This window comes from Spermophilus citellus (genome assembly GCF_964194105.1).
Source record: "Spermophilus citellus genome assembly, chromosome: 12".
Taxonomy (NCBI): Eukaryota; Metazoa; Chordata; class Mammalia; order Rodentia; family Sciuridae; genus Spermophilus; species Spermophilus citellus.
Window position 1 is genome coordinate 14,335,244 of NC_138198.1, and position 23,061 is coordinate 14,358,304.

The 23,061-nt window shown below is 43.1% G+C and overlaps 1 pseudogene across 1 annotated transcript; it reads left to right on the forward strand.

Moving 5' to 3' along the window:
• Positions 1 to 15,497: 15,497 nt before the first annotated feature.
• LOC308631366 (bromodomain-containing protein 7-like) lies at positions 15,498 to 21,430 on the forward strand (annotated as a pseudogene). Its single transcript has 3 exons — positions 15,498 to 15,503; positions 19,712 to 19,827; positions 19,992 to 21,430. The product of its transcript is annotated as a bromodomain-containing protein 7-like (transcript).
• The last annotated feature ends 1,631 nt before the right edge of the window (positions 21,431 to 23,061 follow it).

Genomic DNA, 23,061 nt, shown 5'->3' on the forward strand with positions numbered 1-23,061 from the left:
TGGAAAAACTAATTAGGAAAGGCACCCGGAGTGAAGCCCTGTGACTCACTTCTTGCTGACTTTGTTTCCCAACTTTTGAATTTCATGCTTCCTGTTTGTATTGCCTGTTCTTTAAAATAATCATGTATATTGGGTTCAATCCCCAGCACCACAAAATAATAATAATAATAAATAAAATTAAAATTAAAATAAAATAATCACATATTTTCTTATGAAATGATACAGTGTCTGGGACTTGTTTTCAAGTGCTCCAGGCTGGGGTCGGCCAGGTAGTGACTGTTACCACAGCTGCGCAATGAGGACCTGGGGGTTCCTGTTCTACTTTTGGATATGTCTGGAATGTTCCAAAATGAAAATATTAAATAGTAAACATTCCCATTTGTTAAAAGCACACTTAATTACTCACAGACTGCAAATTTTTGCTTTATTCCACCTTTCCCCTGAAAACTGTGTTGGTGTAATGAAAACAAAACCAAATTCCCTATGACGAATCGGTTACATTTTTCCAAGAATTAGGGAAAGAAACCAGAGAGGAATCTGGAGTGCAGTTCCAGCGGCCACCAAGGACAGCAGCAGATGTCGCTTGGGGACACCATCTTCTGTTCTTCCTTGGCGAGTTGGAGCCAGGACAGACACAAAGCAGAGCTTCCTGGGTGCACCGCTGAACAAGCACTTTCCTTGAAGGGCACTTTTCTTGTCTCACTGGCTTTTCCTTTAGGAAAAAAAAAAGCAAAGCGGTAGACCACCAGTAAGAGCAGGCTTCAGATATGTCTCTCCGAACGGCAAATGGCCTTTGATATTCATATGCTCAGCCAAAAACTGTTGTAGTGTCTCTGATTTTTTTAGCAATGCATTTTTTGAAATAGTTTATGAATAAGTGTGTCTGGCATTGGGCCAGCTGCTGAAATATGCTGGGCTTCAACTGGTGTATGGGCTTCCTGTTGCTGCTATAACAAATCACCTCCACTGACCTGGTGGTCAAAAATAGCACGAGCTTGATCTCTTGCAGCCTGGAGGTCAGTTCCATCTGGGTCAGATCAGAGAGCTCGGCTCCTTCTGGAGTTCCGAGGAGGGAATCGACCCCACTTTTCCCAGCTTGCCGCTCGCGGACAGCCAGGGCTTGGTCCCTCCTGTCTTCACAGCACACTGTTCCTCTCTCATCCTCGGCCCCATCACCTCTGCTCAGCCCTGGCTGTTCTGCTCTCCCTTTTATTGAGGTGTGATAGAGTAAAGATAGGTAGAAAGGAGACAGAGGGAAGGAAAGAGACCTCCACCCCACATCTAAACGTCCATGACCTGACTGACCCGCCAGGCCTGTTTTTCCTCCAGGTCTGCCACTCCCAACTTTCTGAGAACTCTGTTAGAGTTACTGCAAATTCCCTCATCTGTGAAAAGTGCCTCGAGCGGGTTACAGCTGAGGTGCCCTGTTACCTGCACAATGCTCTTTCAGATGTGGTAAAGCAAAGACGGTGTTTGAAGCAGCCTATCCCACAGGGTACTTTCCAAGTGTTACCTACAGAGCTTTGGAGCAAGTCACGGTCTTAGAGCAAGTTGTCCTGGGACTCTCCCTTCCTATGTATACACTGGTGGTGGGAAGCCGAGCTGTCGCACCAGGGCCATCCAGAGCACCAACACCAGGTTTAAAAGACCATGTGTCAATCACAGCTCCTTTTCTATGCTTGGCATGGCTTCTTCTGGTGGCTTCACTTCAGAGACTGTCCCTGGCCCCTGAAAAGCAGAAGGCACATGGACCAACACATGCACAACTCCACCTGGTGTGAGCCAGCTGTGGTAGCTGGCTTCCTGTCACTGTGACAGAATACCTGAAAAGCCTATTTAGGAGGAAGAAAGCCTTGTTGGGCTCATGTAGCAGAGGTTCCAGCCCATGGTCACTTGGCGCCATTGGTTTGGGCTTCTGGAAGCACAGCATGGTAGGGCGAGAACGCGTGATTAGTGAGTCCTGTCCACCTCATGGCGGGTGGAAGGCAAGGGAAGGAGCTAGGGTCCCAGCACCCCTGCAGACACACCCAGGACCCAGCTCTTCCTACCAGGCCTGGCTCCTAGGCCCCAGCACCTCCCAGTAGCACCACAGGCTGGTCACCCAGTCTCTACCTCGTGGGCCTCCAGGAACATGTAGATCCAAATAGAGTCACCTCTGTTTCCTTTTTGTACTGACAGTGAACCACGAATTCATGCTCACTGAGACAACGGCAGCAATAAGGAAAGAAGTGTGTGGAGCAGAACAGGGCAGCCCTTCCAACCATGCCCTCCTACTCCCCTTCCAGGTTCCCCTCAGGAGATCAGACGCGTGGTTCTGTGGACGGATGAACCCCCCCTTGCTCTGCTCCACCCAGCACAGCTAGCAAGACTGCTGCCCCTCCCCGCCTCACTCCCCATTACAGACTCTGTTTTGGGGCATTTTTTATGTTTTTTAGTTGTAGATGGACATAATACCTTTATATTTATCCTTTCATTTTTATGCAGTGCTGAGGATCAAACCCAGAGCCTCACACATGCTAGGCACGTGCTCCACCACCAAGCCCCAGGCCCAGCCCCTGTCGGAGCATTTTCAAGAGCAGAAAGAGATGCCATTTTGCAAAGTAAAGGGGTTCCATAGATCCCTCTGGAAAAGGAGAGGAAAGCCCAGGCCACGGAGCCTGGAAGACAGAAGCTCTCAGAGTGGGCAGGGGCAGGGAGTATGGCTGGGCTGCAAGAGGGAGAGGGGGCAGGTGATGCAGACCCCAGGGGAAGCCACCAGGCAAAGCTGGGGCACCCACAGGTAGCGTTCTCACAGGCAGCAGCCTCTGTCTTTAGGGTCTTGCTACCTTTGGAGGGTCAGGTGATCTGAGCCTTTGTTTGGTTCTTAGGTGGGCTTGGGGGGCCCACTGGGCTGGCATGGTACAGAGGGAAGGAGGACACTGCAGGCTGCACAGGCAGCTCCACCACACCTCGGGGCAACAGGGATACCTTACAGTGAGGAGCATGTCCCCAAGCAGGAACAGTGAGAGGGCCTGGCCTGCCTTAAGACGGGCTCTTAAGACGGGCTTGCCTCTTGTGGGGGACTTGGCTGCATTTGTCCTCCAGGTCAGGTACACATGCACACCCTTATAAAAAGCACGAGTGGAATCCTACTAACTTACTTTTCTGTGACTTGCTTTCCCCTTAATATTCTAGAGCATTCCCTGTCAGCTCATGGGGAACACCGATTCTTCCAGGCACACACTGTGCATCTTCAACGTTAGCAGGCTGCTCCTGGCCCTCCCTTCTCTCCTGTGGCTGATTTAGGTCAGGGAGCAGGAAATGAGGGCTGCTCGGGGCAGACAGGGGACACACTGGCCACTCCCCTGGGCTTGCCCTACCTTGTCCATGCACTGCCTTTTGGAAGCCCCCTTGCTACTCACCAGCCTAATCCTGGGGGAGCAGCCTCAGCCTCAGCCTCTGCCCTGCTGTGGAGGGGAGGTCAGGGAAAGTTGGGGGAAGTCCCCAAATTCCATCCTTTTGAAAAATGTTTCTATTTGTTTTTGGTTTCCATAGTGCTGTAGCATGAGTCTAGAAAACTTTCAGAATGTTTTAGTGATGTCAAATCTCCTTCCCCTTTTATTTCTTTAACTCTTTTTTTTTTTTTTAAGAATCAAAGACAAACTTCAAACGCTTTGCATGTCAACTTCATCCAGTTCAACGCTTTTATATGTGTTGCCACAAAATTCCCAGAAGCAGTCATGTCAAAGCAGTCTTTGCAAAAGGAGGGGGAAAACTTTGTTTCAAATGTCATTCATCAGCTCTTGAAATACAATACTCACCTTTGGAAATCACGCTTCTCTAAATTAATTGCCTCCAGATCACAGTGGGGCTTTTCTTTCACAGAGCTTTCAAACAACCTCAAATGTCATATCAACTGGTAATTTCCCCCCTAAGAATGAAACCAAATCTCCTTAGTAGTGAATTAGTGGGTTATGGGTGGGGCTGGGGATCAAACCCAGGCAAGTGCTTTGACACTGACCTCACCCTCTACCCTGAACTGGTTCTTATAGATGAATAAAAATGGACGACAGCTGAGGGCCTGGGCAGGACCGCAGGCACCGAGCCAAGCAGGCGTGTCTTCAGTAGTTTCAGCTCCTCCGGGGGCATCTGCCTGGCTGACTCTGCTCTCCTCACCCCCAGGGAAAACACACTGGCCGGCCTCGTGGGGGGGACCTTCCAGGAGAGACTGAGGGGGACTGGGCTCATCCTAAAGTCAGCATGGAGAAGGTTTCATAAATACAAGTCCAGGTCTTTTAAAAACTGCACAACTGGATCTCCATTCCTGCTCCCAGTGTGGGGTGACAACCCACTGTGAGCCTCATCCAGAAAGGTTGGAGGGAGGCCTGGGGGAGCAGGGGCCCCACGTTTCCCACTCCCGGAAGCAGCATCTCCTGGTGAGTCCTGGAATAGTTTCAAAGCAATGGCTTCATAAATCAGGGGTTGGTGTGTGTGTGTGTGTGTGTGTGTGTGTGTGTGGTGTTGGGGGTGAACCCGAAGCTTCGTGGATGCTAGGCAAGTGCTCTATCACCAAGCTACATCCCCGGTCCCCATAGATCAGGTGTATTGGAGCAGGGCAGCTCTTCTCAACTGATGGCTAAAAGAGGTCAGTGTTTTTACTTCAATTTAAAAAAAAAATAATGCAGCAATTACTTCTTTAAATTTTCAGCCTTAAACAGATTGTTTACAAGCCACTAAATGGTTATTCAAGGATCAGATCAGATGAATCAGCTCATGCGTTAGTCACTGGGGAATTTATCACTCAGCAGATGCAACTGGCTAGTTGGGTGGTATTAGCTTTCTGTTACTATTACATAATACTTGTAATAATCAACTTATAAAGAGAGAAAGCTAAGGGGGAAAGTGAGTTGAAATGTGTTTAACGTGCATTTCAAATCTAATCTCAACCCATACCAATCCTTCCTTAAATGAATTACCAGAATAATCTTACCAAAAATCAATCTAATCATTTCATTGAGAGAAAGAAAGAGGGAGAGAGAGAGAGAGAGGAAAGGCTTATTCTGGCTCATGGTTCCGGAGGCCTCAGGCCATGATGTCATGATATGTTGGCCCCTTGCTTTGGACTTCTGGTGGGGCAGCATGTCATGGTGGAGCATGGGGTGGGGCAGAGCCTCTCACCTCATGACCAGGAAGGAGAAGGAAGGGGCCAGGTTTCTCTGTCGCCTTCGAAGGCATGCCCCCCAGTGACCTGGACACCTCCTGCTAGGTTCCACCTTGTGAGAGCTCCGCCACCTCCCAGTGACACTGTGGGCCTCTGACAAGTGGCTGTTGGGGACCAGTCCATACCCACACTGTATGGCAGGGGGCTGGCATACTGAGCAGTTTTCATTCTTTAACCCTCATACATTCAGTCTAATTTACTGCATATAAAACTACTGCTCAAGGTGGGGAAGCAGAGGGAATGGAATGAGAGAAAATATTTGCAAGTCAATTATCTGCTAAAAGTTGAGCCTCCAGAGTACATGAGAAGGCCTGCAGTCCTACCACATGCAAGAGCAAGCCCCCCAGTGAGGGAAGGGCACAGGGCTCACACAGGAGGTACTCCTCCAAAAAAGATTCAAAACAGCCTAGGGAGATGCTCAACATCGCTCATCACCAAGGAAGTGCAAATCAAAGCCACAATGAGGCACCATGTCACACTAATCAGGATGTTTATTACAGAATAACAAAATTATAAGCATTGGTGAGGGTGGCAAATTGGAACACTGAAAAAACTAGACTTATCATTAAAAAAAAAACATTAAAAAACATAGACTAATCATAATGAACCAGCAGTTCTACTTCTGGCCCTTTCCCCAAAAGTCAAAAGCAAGGACTCAAACAAATATTTAAATATATCTATACCAATGTTCACAGCAGTATTATTCACAATAGTCAAAAGGTAGAAATATCCAAAATGTCCAAGGGCAAATACACACCTCAGCAAAGCATGGTGTAGACACACAAGGAGTGGCAAACCCGTCTGTGGGCACAGGGCTGATCCCCAAGGCCTCACTGAGACACAAAAAGACTGGGCCAACACCCTTCCACCCCAGAGTGGGTGCAGGTCAGAGGCCCAGGGGCTCAAACGGCCTCTGGAGCCAGCCTCAGCAACTCAGGGAGATCCTGCCTCTAAATAAAACACACAACAGGGCTGGGGATGTGGCTCAGTGGTCCAGTGCTCCTGGGTTCAATCCCTGGTGCCAAAAAAAAAAAAAAAAAAAAAAAAAAAACTTTTTTTCTTTTCTTTTTAAAGAAAGGGTGCATATTTTGCTATTCTGGGTGGATTTTTCTACATATAGCCAATATTTCAAGTTTGTTTTGATTTCTTGTATTTTTTGCATTATTTTGGGGGGTTCCCACTTTCAAATGTATGGCATGATTTTTAACTTGTATTTCCCTACCCTTTTACCATTGCCCTTTACCATAATGAAATATCCCTCATCATCTCTAGCAATGTTCCTACTCTAAATTTGGCTGTTATGTCTGTTTCCAACTTGTTTTGTTCTTCAGTGCTAGTGATGGAACCCAGGGCCTGACACATGCTAGGGAGTGCTCTACTACTGAGCCACACCCCAGCCCTCATTCCCTTAGGTAGGAGTCCAGGGGCACCAAGATGGCGGAGGCAGGGCCTGAGAAGCCTGCCTGCCAGGAAGGGGGCCCAGGCCTGTAGTCCCAGAAGCTCAGGAGGCTGAGTTAAGAGGATGGTGAGTTCAAAGCCAACCTCAGCAACTTAGTGAGGACCTGAGCAACTTGGTGAGACCGTGTCTCTAAATAAAATGTAAAAAAAAGGGGATGTAGCTTGGTGGTTAAGTGCCCCTGGGTTCAAGCCCTGGTACTGGCTCCTTGCCCCCACCCAAAAAAAGGGCAAATTCTAGGCTACATGTATTTTATTGAAGTTAAAAAAGGAAGAAGAATAAGGAAGACGTGGTTCACTTAGGTAGTTACTTTGTAAGAGTTAACGAGGAGAATTTTAAAAAATCATGTTTTAAGTTCCTGTCAAGACATTTTCCTCTAGATCCATACCCTGTGATCACGATTCTCACACAGCACATCAAACTGTCATTGGTTCTCTAAAAATGAATAATTGAAGAGAAAACAGAATTTTAAACAATCAGTCTGGTTTTTCACTGATGGAAGACCTCTACTCACAATGTGTGATTTCTGAACAAAGGCAATGAAGAGCAGTTGAAATCTTCCCCATCTCTTCATTTAGAAACAAAAGAGAAATTTTATAAAAATAAACTGGGTCTTTTGTAGCCCAAAATTGCAAGCATTGGAAACAGCTGCTTGGTCTATTTTTGATGGCATAATGCAAGATACGCCTCCATTTAATTTTTTTTTTCTCATTTCAACTAAGTTTTAGCACTATGATACATGTGACTTGCTTTTTAAACACTCTGAACTGAGCAGACTTGGGATGACGGAAGCCTACTTAGGCTGCCTCCCCCACCCCCAGGCCTGCTCCCTGAGGCCGGCCTTCTCCTGCACTTCACTCCTGCGGATCCTCCATGAATCCACAGACGCAGTTAGGTGGCACTACTTTCCTTTGTCCCCATTTTGGTTGGTGCCTTGTAGTTGTACATCATGGTGGGGTTTGTTGTTATACAAACGCACATGCACACAATCTAACCACACCACTGGGCCAGTGCGCTCCCCAGCATTCTCCCCCCACACCACTCCTTTCCTCTACTCATCTCCCTTGGATTTTTCATGAGATCACCCTTCTTTTCCTTTTTTCCTCTCTAGCTTCCACATTTGAGAGAAAACATACAACCCCTGACCTTCTGATTTTGGCTTATTTCACTTCAAATAATGTTCTCCAGTTCCTTCCTTTTTCCTACAAATGACATAATTTCAATTGTCTTTATGGCGAAATAAATCTCCATTGTGTATCTCTACCACTTTTTTTTTGTCTGTTCATCTGTGGAAGGAAACCTAGGCTGGCTCCATAGTTTGGCTGTTGTGAATTGTACCACTACTTTTAGACTAAATAGATACCATCTAACAACGACTTGCTCAAAAAGATGACAATGTAAACCACATGATTGCCCTTGATTTTTATAGCTAATTTAGTTTTATTTATTCTATTTGTTAGTCTTTGTAACTTGAAATAATGCAACTTCAGTTCCTGTACTGAATGCTTTGTAGGTTGTAGGGAATCAAACCTGGGGCCTGGTGCATAAGGACTGATTCTAAAATTTATATGAAATGAAAGCATCTAGAATATCCAAAAGTATCTTGAAAAAGAGCAAAACATAGGCTGTTATAATAATGACTTAAAGAGCACTATTATGTTGTCGTCATGATTAGGGCACTGGTAGAACAGTAGATGAATTGGTTCAACAGAACAGAGAGCCTAGAATCACACAGGCGTTTGGTCAGTTGGTTTTGATTTCTATATTTGTGGTGCTGAGGACAGATCCCAGGACCTCCTATGGGCCAGGCAAACCCTGCCACTGAGCTGTATCTCCAGCTCAGTCATTTAATTTTGGGGACTTACTATGGACTGAACCCAAAGGTGCTTAACCACTGAACCACATCTCCATCTCTTTTTATTTTTTATTTTGAGACAGAGCCTCACGAAGTTGCTAAAGCTGGCTTTGAACTTATAGTCCTCCTACCTCAGCCTCCCAGGTTGCTGGGATTACAGGCTTGAGCCACCACGTCTGGCTGAGTCATTTAATTTTTGATCACAACTTTCCAATGAGACGTTGGGCTGTAGCTCAGTGGTAGAGCGCTTACTTAGCACATGTGAGGCACTGGGTTCCATCTTCAGCACCACATGAAAAAAGAATAGACTAATAAAATTATTGTGTCCACCTACAACTAAAAAAAAATTTTAAAAAAGCTCTCTAATGAGGAAAATAAAAGCTTTCATAAATGGTACTAGAATGACTAGAATGTTTATAAAGGAAAAAAAAAAACTTTGATCTGTACATCATCCTTACCTAAGAAATAATTTGAAATGTATCAGAGACCTAGACTGAAAAACCAAAACCAGAATCTTTAGGGGAAAACAAAAGAATATCTTCATAATGGGGTAGCACCCAAACCTATGACCACTATATGTTTTTTCTCTGTGCATACATACCTGTGATAAAAGTTTAACTTATAAGTTGGGCATAGTAAGAGATTAACAAATATAACTAACAATAAAATAGAATAAGTACTACAACATACAGTAATCAAAGTTATGTTCATGTAGCTTCTCTCTCCCTCTCTCTTACCCACCCCTTCCACCCTGCTCTCTTCATTTTCAAAATATTTTACTGTGATGCACTTGCCCTTCTTGTTGACTTCAGGTAACTAAAACCTCAGAGAGTAAAACCACAGATAAGGAGGAAGTTCTGTAAAATCTTGGAGAAAGATACTTATACAAATCCCAATGAGGTTAGAGATATTTTACTGTGAACAGAGCTTGTTAATGAAGATAAGATTGGAAAAATATAACTCAAGGCCAAGTTTGAACAGTCTTTTCAGTAACCATAAATGAGTTATTAATCCAGAGATTTCTCTCAGAAAGGAGAGATTGAGAAAGGGGAGATAGGAATGAAAGATGATGGCAAGAGCCAGGTGCAGTGTGCACACCTCTCATCCCAGCTACCGGGGAGGCTCAGGCAGGAGGATTCCAAGTTCAAGGCCAACTTCAGGATCTTAGCCAGACCCTGTCTCAAAATAAAATTAGTGAACAAAACAGCTGGCAGCATAGCTCAGTGATGGAGCATATGCCTAGCATTTATGGGGTCCCGGGTTTGTTTCTAGCTTAGTATTAATGGAATATTTTAAAATGTGTCTATTTGCTACATAAAATCGATAAAAAGAAGATATCTTTTAAAATTATGATAGACAAGTGTACACGTTACTTGATGCATATAAATAATTTCCTAAGTCCATCAAAATTCCAATAAGTCAACATACGTGTTTTTAAATTGTGACCGTATTGCATATGACAATTCTGTGAGCTCAGAAATTCAACTTAGGACTCTGTTGTTGCATTACATGTTTTTCATGTTGTATGTCTTTCTGAATTTATGACATGATTCTGGCAACTTCTAGAATGCTTTTAATATTGACACAGACTGTTACATTATTTCCCTAATAAAAAAGTCCCCCAATGAGCAGCTCTGTGGTCTGAAAGGGCAGGGAAACAGCCCAATGAGCATCACTGCAGAGGAGCCAATCAACTCGATGTTGCTGGGGCCGCTGTGAGCCAATCGTCAGCTGGCAGTCTGAAAGGGTGGGGAAACAGCTCAATGAGCATCTCCAATGAGCATCACCACAGGGGAGCCAATCAGCACTTTTATTAGGTTTGACATTAACAAATAACATCAATCAAAATGCACCCACTATTATGGCTAGACAAGGTTTTAGGAAAGGAAAAAGATTAGAAAAACAAGAACAAGGTATAGCAGCACCAATACAAATAGATCAAGGAACAGACAGACATGGGTTGGATTTTCAGAAAGGGCCACTGAGACAATAAAAATTACTTGGAAATCAGAAAGACCAGTATGGGTTCCTCAGTGGCCCCTGACTAAAGAAAAGATACAAGCAGCCCATGACCTGGTCAAACAACAATTAGTGGAAGGACATATACAACCTTCTGTATCTCCCCATAATACTCCCATTTTTGTCATCAAAAAGAAATCTGGTAAATGGAGATTATTGCAAGATTTAAGAGCCATTAATAATGAGATGGTTATTATGGGACCTGCTCAATCGGGGATTCCTCAATTGTCTGCTTTGCCAAAAACTTGGTATGTTTTAGTTATAGATATTAAAGATTGTTTTTTTTTTTCAATTCCAATTCATCCTGAGGATAGTCCACATTTTGCATTTACTATCCCTGCACTGAATCATGAAGGTCCTGATCAGAGATATGAATGGAAAGTACTCCCTCAAGGGATGGCTAACAGCCCAACTATGTGTCAAATTTATGTTATTAAAGTAATCCGGCCACTTAGAAATCAAAATTCTGAACTACAAATATTTCACTATATGGATGATGTATTATTAGCACACAAAGCTAAAAACATATTGCTAGAATGTTATGCCACACTTACAAACTTATTAAAAAATTATAATCTAGAGATAGCAATAGATATAGTACAATTAAATTTTCCAATTAATTATTTAGGAGTTCTATTATCCTCAACCATGGTCCATCCACCAAAAATTCAAATACGAGTAGATCAACTCAAATCACTTAACCACTTTCAAAAGTTATTAGGAGGGGCTGGGGTGGTGGCTCAGTGGTAGAGCGCTCGCCTAGCATGCATGAGGCACTGGGTTCGATCCTCGGCACCACATAAAAACAAACTAATGTGTCCACCTAAAACTAAAAGATACATACATAAATAAATAAATATTTTTTAAAAAAGTTATTAGGAGACATAAATTGGATAAGGCCTTATCTAGGTATACCAACAGGAGAGTTGGGACCTTTATTTGATATCCTAAAAGGTCCATCAGATCCAAATTCACCCCGCATGTTAACGCCTGAAGCAAGAAAAGCATTAAGAATCATTGAAACAGGGCTGGGGATGTGGCTCAACCGGTAGCGCGCTTTCCTGGCATGCGTGCGGCCCGGGTTCGATCCTCAGCACCACATACAAACAAAGATGTTGTGTCTGCCAAAAAAAAAGAACAAAATAAATAAATATTTAAAAAAAAAAGAATCATTGAAACATATATGGAAAATATGCATTTGGATAGAATTGATATAAGTTTGCCTTTATTATTTATTGTACTACTAACAAAAAATATTCCTACAGGAGTATTTTGGCAAGAAGGTCCATTATTATGGATACATTTATCTTATTCTCCTAACACTATTCTTACTAGGTATCCTGAGGCTGTCGGACAATTAATACTCAAAGGAATAAAAGCAGCAAAGGGAGTGTTTGGAATTTCTCCCAATAAAATTATTACTCCATATACTATGAATCAAATTGATGAATTAGCTAATGAGTTAAATACTTGGGCAATAATCATGTGCAAATCTAATGTTTCATTTGATAACCACTTACCATCTAATCCTTTATTGTCTTTTTGGTCATCGCATCCTGTAATTTTTCCAAAAATGACAAGAAAAACCCCTATCATGAATGCTCCAAATATATTCACTGATGGGTCAAATAATGGTACAGCAGCAATAGTTACACCTGATCAAACTTTTACATTTTTAGTACCCAAACAATCAGCTCAAAAGGTAGAGCTTAATGCAGTATTACAAGCTTTTGTGATGTTTAAAGATTCTGTATTTAATTTATTTTCCAATAGTCAGTATATAGTTAATGCTATAGTATCCCTTGAAGATGCTGGTAGGATTTCCCCTTCCTCTACTGTTTTCTCTTTTCTTTCCACTATACAAAGTCTAATCTGGGACAGAAAAGATCCATTCTTTATAGGACATATCAGGGCACATACAGGATTGCCTGGAGCCCTTAGTTTGAGCAATGATTTAGCAAATAAAACTACACATGACATACATATTTTCTCTACACTAGAAGAAGCTATAAATTTTCATAAAAGGTTCCATGTCAATGCTAATACTTTACAAAAGCGTTTTAAAATAACTAAGGAACAAGCTAGACAAATAATAAAACAATGTCAAAATTGTGTGACCTTTTTACCACAAGTTAATCTTGGAGTCAATCCTAGAGGATTGATACCTAACCATATTTGGCAGATGGACATCACACACTTGCCAGAATTTGGAAAATTAAAATATTTGCATGTTACAGTTGATACTTCTTCTGGATTTTTGATGGGCTCCCTTCATGCCGGAGAAAAAACTAAAGATGTTATAGCTCATTGCTTACAAAATTTTGCCACTGTGGGTGTTCCAAAACAGTTAAAAACAGATAATGCCCCTGGTTATACTTCTACCTCTTTTAAACAATTTTGCTCAACATTTGGCATTACTTATATAACAGGAATCCCATCCAATCCACAGGGACAAGGCATAGTTGAAAGAGCTCATCAAACTATTAAAATGTACTTATTAAAGCAAAAAGAAGGAATTGGGAAGGGGTATATATTCCCCAAAGATAAACTTAAAATAACCCTTTTTACTCTAAACTTTTTAAATTTGGATTCATCAGGACTTAGTGCTGCGGAAAGGCATATGTGTCCAAAAAATGTGCATAAGCCCAAGGTACTTTGGAAGGATATTCTAACAGGACAATGGAAAGGTCCTGATCCAGTGATTGTCTGGAGTCGGGGGTCTGTTTGTGTGTTTCCACAGGGAGAACAGCAGCCAATTTGGATTCCAGAGAGATTAACTAAAGCGATTTCTACAGACCAAAAAGAAGATGATTTGGCTCAAATCCATAACAGCTGATATCCAAAACTCCAGTTTTCCTATCCTTACATCTGTGACAGAACCAGGATGCTTTTTTCAATATCTATTTTATTATTGCCCTTTCCCACATCATGAAGTTCTATTTTGTTTTTTGAGCTCATACAGACCTAGGTTAATGTTTTGCTGATCAGTTCTATTTTTTGACTATAGAGTTTTTAAGCATTGCAATGGAGATTTCACCTGTAAAAAGTTATAAGGCCTTTACTATTATGTTATGTGTTATATGTATTATATTATGTGTGCACACTTGTGTTTTGTGTTATATGTTTGAATGTATGTATGTCCATATATCATATATGATGAGCGCTCATGAAAAAATGGATCCAAATATTTTTTTTTATTCATGTGATTTAAATGGTTTAATTTAAATTGGGTAAACAACTGTTGAGGATTGTTTTAATATGTGAACAAAAAAGGAGGTTAACAGATCTGTTTGTTTACTTTCACCTTTCCTTTTCATTATATTTAATAATTCTCTTCAAGATAATGTAAATTGTTAAGAAAATTGTTTTCTTTTAGTGCCTTCTGGAATGTTACATAATTTTTTCTTTAGCCATTATTGCCAGAATTCCTATCTTCATCCCAGTGCCAGTGAAGACAATGTAAATTGTTAAGAAAATTGTTTTCTTTTAGTGCCTTCTAGAATGTTACATAATTTTTTCTTTAGCCATTATTGCCAGAATTCTTATCTTCATCCCAGTGCTGGTGAAGACAAAGATAAAACCAATCTACAGCTTCTGCAATAGCCATCACTGAACTGTTTGCAGAACTTGCCTGGACTATGTATCACCTGTATGCATTGTGAACTATCTGTTGGTTCAGCGACTTGTGGTAGTGTTGGGGTATTTTTGCTGATGATGTCATCGGTGGTACAATTTTTCCAAAAGGAGCCGTCAATTGGCTTGGTGTATCTTCCTCCCTTCTGCTTGTCATGATCGTTCAGCTAAAATTTGGGGGCCAACAGAGGTGAGGCAAAGAACCTCACCACTCCCCCCCCCCCCCCCCGCGCTGGTACAAAGACCTCTCCACAGGTGTGGCTGTATACTGGACCGGTAGTCAGTGACGGATAAGATCCAATTGCAATGGTACCAACCTAAGACAGGAGGCTGACGCCTTGAGGTCAGCTCATCCGATGACGGGTAAGGACCATATGTAGTATTGGACAACCTAAGGCAGGCATGGTCCCTAAGCCACATGCTTGTTGTTTAAACAGAGAGGGGGAGATGTTGAGAGCCACAGCCGAAGGGGCCCCAGCAAACTTCCAGCTGCCAGCAAACTTCCAGCTGCCGGCTGATGATTGGCTCACAGCGGCCCCAGCAACATCTAGCTGATTGGTTCCTCTGCGGTGATGCTCATTAGGCTGTTTCCCTGCCCTTTCAGACCACGGAGCTGCTTATTGGGGGACTTTTTTGGCTTCGCCCATGTGACTCAGCCAATCGACCTCAAGAGCAGGAGGATTGTGGAAGGTGGAGAGAGGCTTGGGTTGGGGAGAGAGGCTTGTGGGAAGCCGGTGGTGGCAGTTGGGCTCTGAGGGTTTTTCCTGAGGAGCTGTTTTGTTTGGCGTGTGTGGTTCTAAAAATAAAGTTAGTTTCTTTTAACAAGTGGCTCCTGAATTGTGCCCAGCCAGACTGAGGCAGACTGTTACATTATTTCCCTGGAAACATATAAGTTACTTTGTATCACAGTTCTTGCCTTCAGACTTTGGACAAAGGAGCTCTATTCTAGCACCTGAATAGAGTCATGTAGTGACTTCTCATCTGCATCCTGAATAAGCAAACGGGCTGCAACAGCATAGATCTCTTCAGCCCAGGGTCCTGCTGTTTGCTGTGGCACTGATGGAAGCAAGTTAAAAATGCGGAGGATTTTTTTTCCAGACTAAAAATATCATTATTGCCCCCCTCATGATCCATGGCTTTAATATATATATATATATTCAGTGGACCTTTATTTTGTTTATTTTTATGTGGTGCTGAGAATTGAACCCAGTGCCTCACACAGGCTAGGCAAGTGCTCCATCACTGAGCCCCAGCCCCAGCCCCAATCCATGGCTTTTTTTTTTTAAAGACCTAGCTTAACACAGGGACGATGGACATATTCTCATATTTGTCCCATGGAGGTAACTAACAGCTTGCTGTCTGCTGTCTAGTAGGCCCCATCCATGTCAACACATGAAGATCCGATTTTTAAAAGAAAGACACTGTCTACTACAATGGATTTATCATAATTGACTTAGTCCTATACTAACAAACCTTTCATTATTAAAAACAATATCATAAATATTCTCTTGCAAGCCTCATTCGTCTGGTTATAAATAACCTTGGAATAAATTTTGGGGTCACCGCTTCTACATACTTCAGTCTTTGTTAGGAGGCCTGCACCTGCCGACTGTCCTCCAGTACTGCTGTGGTGCAGCTGCCGGCCCTGCAGCCCCTGCCACGCAAGCTAAAATGTGCAGCAAAGGGACCCTCACCCTGGACTGTGGGCCGAGCCTAGGACCCACACACACTGGGCATCTGTTCCTCCTCAGAGCTGCATCCCAGCCCAGGAACTTTTTTTTTTTTTTTTTTGCCTTGTTTCAGCTATTAAACCCAGAGGTGCTTCACCGCTGAGCCACATTCACAACCCTTTCTAATATTTTATTTAGAGATAGGATCTAACTGAGTTACTTAGGGCCTCACTAAGTTGCTGAGGCTGGCTTTGAATCTTCTGCCTCAGAGTCCTGGGGGCTGGGATCACAGGTTGGAGCCACCGTGCCTGGCTCCAGGAACTCTCTTTATTCACTAGAGGGGCCTTTCTCCTCCTTTATTTAGCAGGAGGGCTCCTGCCCTTTGGAATCCAGCTCCCTGGAGGTTATGTTGATTGGTGGCCCTTGGTAATTGGCCCCTTCACTGACGTCCTGGGCAGAACCACCCTGTTCTTACAGTCCTATCTAGTTCCAGAAGCTCCCGATAGCAACTATAGCAACTATGAAGAAATTCTTTGATGGCTTCAAACTTCAAACTTCAAACTTCGAAGCCCTGTTTTGGCTAAGGCCCTTTTTTTGCTTCAACTTCAGTGAGGAGATAGACTGACTCCCTGACACTTGAAAACTAGAAATTCATTTGTTAAAGGAGCATGTCCCATGCATGGTGGAATCCAGCAGGACTGAAATCTCCAGTGCTGGCTACCAAGGGAAAGAGGTGGGGACAGACAGGAAGGAAAGAGACGCAGACAGGGCCGCAGCCCAAATTCTGCCTCATGACACACAACGTGACTGAGCAACACCACTCAGCGCTTCCAAAAGCCTGGGAGGTGAGGTGGGGGTTTTCAGGTGAGTCCCCGTGGTGTGTCAAGATGGACAGAATACCTTTATTTGATTTGTTTATTTTTATGTGATGCTAAGGACAGAACCCAGTGCCTCACACGTGCTAGGCAAGTGCTTCACCAGTGAGCTGCAGCCCTAGCCCTATAATTTATTCCATGACACAAATTTTAACTTTATTCCCCCAGAAATGATTGAACAAATCATTGTCTTCATGACTTTTGGTGGAAACTTAAAATAACTATGCTGAGCTGGATGAATGGAAGTAAGTTTTCCAAGGAATCTCCATACTTTCCATATTGGTGGCACCAATTTGCAGTTCCTAAGTGTAATCTCGCTTCACAGTTTACTTACTCTTGGAAAGTCTTTAGGACTTGGATGGAACCAGAGAAGGTAGTGTTCACTTATTTTCTTTTTGTATTTTATTCTATTTTTTAATTAAATTATTTATTTATTATAATTAGTTATACACGATGGAAGAATGCAATTCATTTCATATTACACACATAGAGCACAATTTTTCAAGTCACTGATTGTACACAAAGTATTTTCACGCCATTCGTGTCTTCATACATGTACTTTGTGTAATGATGCTAACTATTCCACCATCAATCCTACCCCCTTCTCCCCTTCCTTCCCCTCCCTCCCCTTTGCCCTATCTAAAGTTTCTCCATTCCTCCCATGCTCCCCACATTGCCATTATGAGTCAGCAACCTCATATCAAAGAAAACATTTGGCTTTTGGTTTTGGGGGATTGGCTTGCTTCACTCAACATTATGTTTTCCAACTCCATCCATTTACCTGCAAATTCCATGATTTTATTCCCTTTTATCCATTGTGTATATGTACCACAGTTTCTTTATCCACTCATCTACTGAAGGGCATCTGCATTGGTTCCACAGTTTAGCTCTTGTGAATTGTGCTATAAACATTGATGTGGCTGTGTCCCTGAAGTATGCTGTTTTTAAGTCCTTTGGGTATAGACCGAGGAGAGGGATAGCTGGGTCACATGGTGGTTCCATTCCCAGTTTTCCAAGGAATCACATACTTTCCATATTGGCTGCACCAATTTGCAGTCCCTCCATCAATGTATGAGTGTGCCTTTTCCCCCACATCCTCACTAACACTTACTGTTGTTTGTATTCTTCATAGCTGCCATTCTGACTAGAGTGATATAAAATCTTAGTTTTGATTTGCATTTCTCTAATTGCTAGAGATTTGAACATTTTTTCATATGTTTGTTGATTGATTGTAGATCCTCTTATGAGAAGTGTCTGTTCAGTTCTTTGGCCAATTTATTGATTGGGTTATTTGTTTTTTTAAGGTTTTTGAGTATTTTATATATCCTAGAGATTAGTGCTCTATCTGATGTGCTTGAGGTAAAGATTTGCTCCCATTCTGTAGGGAGCCTCACCTCACTGATTGTTTCTTTTACAGAGAAAAAGCCTTTTAGTTTGTATCCATCCCATTTATTGGTTCTTAGTTTTAATTCTTGTGCTATAGGAGTCTTATTAAGGAAGTTGGGGCCTAATCCCACATGATGGAGATTAGGGCCTACTTTTTCTTCCATTAGGCTCGGGGTCTCTGGTTTAATTCCTAGGTCCTTGATCCAACATTATGTTTGGGTTGAGGGTGTTCACTTATTTTCAACAATCAGCCAACATGATGGCCAGCCTGTGTTGTCTTCTCCATCTGGTCTATAATGAAGCAGAGGGGGAAAGTCTACAAATAGAACAAGCTCTGCTGTTTTCTTTTGAGGAGGAGGAATTAACAACCTATCAGAAACTCAGAAGGAAAGGAGGAATTTAAAAGTAATTTGATCTTGACTTCCGCAGGGAATGAGAAAGAGGAACTTAGCAGAGATGTACAGGTATAAAGTGAAGCGTTTCACAGTGGCTTCTCCATGACCCATTCTCCCGTGCCAGATTTCAAGTCACATCATTAGTGTACCTTCATTGTTAATCTCAAGTACTGCAGGGAACATTCAAACACAGTCATATCAAATACAAGAATAACTGTCTTCAGTCCAGCATGGTGGCACATACCTGTGATCCCAGCAGCTCAGGAGGCTCAGACAGGAGAATCTCGAGTTCTAAACCAGCCTCAGCAATGGCCAGGCACTAAGCAACTTAGTGAGACCCTGTTTCTAAATAAAAAAAAAAATACAAAATAGGACTGAGGATGTGGCTCAGTGGTCGAGTGCCCCTGAGTTTAATCCCCCACACCTAAAAAAAAAAAAAAAAAAAAAAAGAATAACTTCCCTCTATAGTGTTAGCTAGAAAGCATTCAGTGTGATCTAGGACTTTCAGAGATGGAGGGTTAAACCCAGACAGACTGGCTCCCAAGTTCATGCTCTCAGTCACTGTGTTGTCACATGTGTTAACTTACATGTAGTTCTTGACCCAGTGGTTCTGTGCGTGGCAGATGTTAGCATCATAAACAGAGGAAGAAGACATTCATACTACCTGAGAACACATGCTTTGGTGGGCAGTGTCACCTTGTGGGGAGACTAGACTGCCAGCCTGTGAGCCTGACACCAAAAAGGGGAAAGCCCGAGGAGGAGGGCAAGTCCTGACCTAGCTGTGGCTAGGACTAGGCTTCCTGGTTTCATGTATCAGGAGACCCTCCTTTTTGGTTTTAGGTTGAATGTGATTTCTGTCACTTCCTACCAAGAGTTCTAGTGGCTGTGTTGCACAAAAATGGATTAATCACCTACTGCATGCCAGGTGCTCTACCAGTCATCAGAATCAGGCTGAGGAGTGGCCGAAAAGACAGCTGGTTCATCTGCAGCTTTCATTTGAAATGATGTGTAGGGCCTGGAGGGGTATAACACATTATTTCAGAAATCAAGGAGGTTCTTGCAAATAAATGGCTAAAAATTATTTTGGGGGCCTCTTATCTAGGGGCAGAGTCTGTTTTTCCATTCCTGGCATCTGGGACTTGGTATGTGACTTGCTTTGTGGAGGACATCTTCTCACAATGGGCCTCACACTATGATCTGGTGAGATTGAGACCCTGTGCAGAGCAAGGCAGAGAAAGACCTCCAGGGTCATGTCCCTGTAAGATTAGACTTGACCCTGAGAAGCTTCTCGAAAGCTCTTTAGCCAAACAAGAAGTAGAACAGACACCCCTTCAAGAAGTTTTGATGGGGGCCGGGATTGTAGCTCAGCGGTAGAGCACTTGTGAGGCCCTGGTTAGATCCTTAGCACCACATACAAATAAATAAATAAAGTTATTGTGTCCAACTACAACTAATAAATAAATAAATAGTGAAAAATTTTTTAAAAATTTAAAAAAGAAGAAGCTTTGAATCAACTGATGAGACAATTGCAAAGAAAAGACCCAAATGCTTTCTTTTAATTTCTATTGCTACTGGCTATTCCATGAGCATTAAACACCCCTTGGATTTTAGTACCATGAAAGAAAAGATCAAGAACAGAGATTTCAGTCCATGGAAGAACTAAAGGATAACTTCCAACTAATGTGCAACAATGCTGTGATTCATAACAAGCCAGAGACCATTTACTGTAAAGTTGCAAAGAAGCTTTTGCACTCAGGAATGAAAATTCTTAGCTAGGAAAGAATCCAGAGCTGAAGGAGAGCATAGACTTCACGGCAGACTTGCAGAAAACTCAAAAGCAGAAAGAACAGTTGCCTGGCAGAGCAGGGAGGACAGAGGCTACCATCCATGGTGGGGGCGGGGGGGGGACTCTGCAGACGCCAAAACCCAAGCCTTCAAAAGTCCCAATAAGGACGATAAAAAGAAAGACTCAGATGTGCTTAAGATAGTGGAGAAGCAGCGCCTCCAAAAGGGAAGAGGAGCAGACTGACCGGTCTGTCCAGGACTCAGGTGGGAGCTGACCCAGAGGCCAGCCAACTGTTAGTGCCAATTTGAAAGAAGAAAACCAGGTGGAACAGGAGCCCTGGGACTTCTCCACCATGTGGCTCTCCTTGTAGGAGAACCAGGCGACTGCTCCGTGAGACTGGGAAGGCTAGCGGGAGGCTTCCCTCTGCAGTGAATGCCTTGCAGCTGTTCCAAGGGCATGAACGGAACAAAGTAACCCCAGTGTTATACTCAATTGTGGACCCCACGGTTCCCATGCCCCACATTACGACTCCACATTGGCAAACATCCCTCAGGATGAGCCTGATTTAATCTGCTCAACCCATGGGAACACTCTGACCTTCCAAGTGATTTCAGCAGCCGTGAATCTTTGGCCACATGCCAAGATAATCTATCTGTGAAGGCAGATAGTTTACTGGATGTTTCAACAGAAAGAGGGCAGGAGTCAAGACATCACTGCCTCAAGAAGAAGGCCAGGTTAGGACCCTGGATTACATAAGTAGAGCCAGCAGGCATTTTGCGCTCATGACAGGCTCACAGCACTGCAAGCAGGAACACCCTGGTGCTCCAGGTGAAGTGTGGTCCTGAAGAGGCCGAAGTGTTTCCGAGAAACTCGAGGACACCATGAGATTGCTGGGGAAGCTCCAGGAAGCTTAGAACAAGCGACCAAGTACCGGACCCCCTCCCAGTATAACCTGTCCCTTGGGTCTATGATACAGAGAAATGCACCTCGTCAAACAGGTGACTAATAATCTTGAAGAACTTGCCCAGCAAGTAACTCCAGGTGCCTTGTAAGCATGCATGGAGTTGAAAAACCAATGGGGATTTCCATTCCTTCCCCATTGTAGAGAACAATTGCGCAGATCACACGGAAGGTTATGAAGGAGCAGGGACCTGAAGCCACTGGTATTTGATTATATATTATGTACATTTTTTTTCATTCTGAACTTGGAAATGCTTTTGAAAATATCTTAACTATTTGTAGATTGTGCTTTTAATTAAACTTTGCAACAGTTAATTTTAATGTTTCAGATATTGAACTTCTATGAGGTAACAAAGTTTGAATCTGGGAGAGGGCTGTGCATACCAGCAAAGTTAGCCCTTGGCCTTTTCCCAGGGTGTGTCGGAGGATGTGACAGAGAACCTTGGAACACGCCTTTTTCATGGTCATCCCTTAAAAAGAAAGTCCTCAAAATAACTGAAATCCTTAATGTTCCACATTTTCCACAATTCCCCACTAAAGAAATTAAAACCAAATTGTTCCTGAAAATAAGTTAAATAAATAAATGATATTGTAAGTGGGGGAATAAACAATGCTTGTGTATAGGGAATGGGGGCGAGTCTAGTGTGGAGAGACCATTGCAGAGAGACTGTTAGCCATGGCATTGCCCCAGCTAAACCCACTGCCAATTGTGAGTGACCACAAGCAAGACCAGAGTAGTTGTTTACAGCAGCAAGGAATGAGGGGAACCGTTACAAAAAGGAAAGGCAGAGTCCTGTGGTTCTGGTGTTGTTTTTCTAATGCGTTCCAAAGGTCTTATCTTTTAAACACAGCATACCACCCCCCCCCAAAAAAAAGGAAATTTGTGCCAGATTATATGCCTATAATCCCAGTGATGTGGGAGGTTGAGGCAGGAGGATTTCAAGTTCCAGGCGAGCCTGGGCTGCTTAGCAAGCCCCTGTCTCAAAATAAAAAATAAAAAGTAGGCCTGGTGTGGTGGTGCACACCTGCCTGTACTCCCAGTGGCTTGGGAGGCTGAAGCGGGAGGATCACAGGTTCAAAGCCAGCCTCAGCAACTTAGTGTGGCCCTGAGCAACTCAGCAAACCCCTGTCTGTAAATAAAAAAATATAAAAAGGGGTGGAGATGTGACTTAGTGATTAAGCTCTCCTGAGTTCAATTCCTGGTACCAATAATAATAATAATAATAATAATAATTTTAAAAATAAATAAATAAAAAGAGCTGGGGATGTATCAAAAAAGAAGTCCTATAACTTCATTTAAAAAATAAAAATAGCATTTCTGAGACGTAATTCAAGTGTCAGAAAATTGACCCTGTTAGCTTGCTCTCTTACTCTCCTCTCTCTCTCCCCCCCCTTTCTCCCCTCCCTCTCTCTCTCTCTCCTCCCTTCTTCTCTGCGACTGGCCCCTACAGTCCTGCTAATAAAATCTCAGACAGGTAAACGGTTGTTTTGGCTTGTTGAGTTTACGGAGCTTTTCCATCGTCCTTTGCATTGGTACCGAAATCCAGGACAGGGATTCCCGTCACTCAAGGCAGAACCCCGTTCCCAAACTCCAAGCCCAAACGTTCCAGTCCACTCCTCTGATCGCCTGCCTGACATCCACCACCGGCCTGCAGATTGCTCCTCTTCAGGGATTACCAGCTACTTGCCAACCAGCGGACAACATGAACATCTAGTCATCCCAAGAAACCTCCATCAAGTGCTAAAAGATGAAGATACTGAATGACAACTCCACCGAAGGCCCATCTCTACCCCACCATGCCAAAAAGAAATAAGCCCTTGGTTTT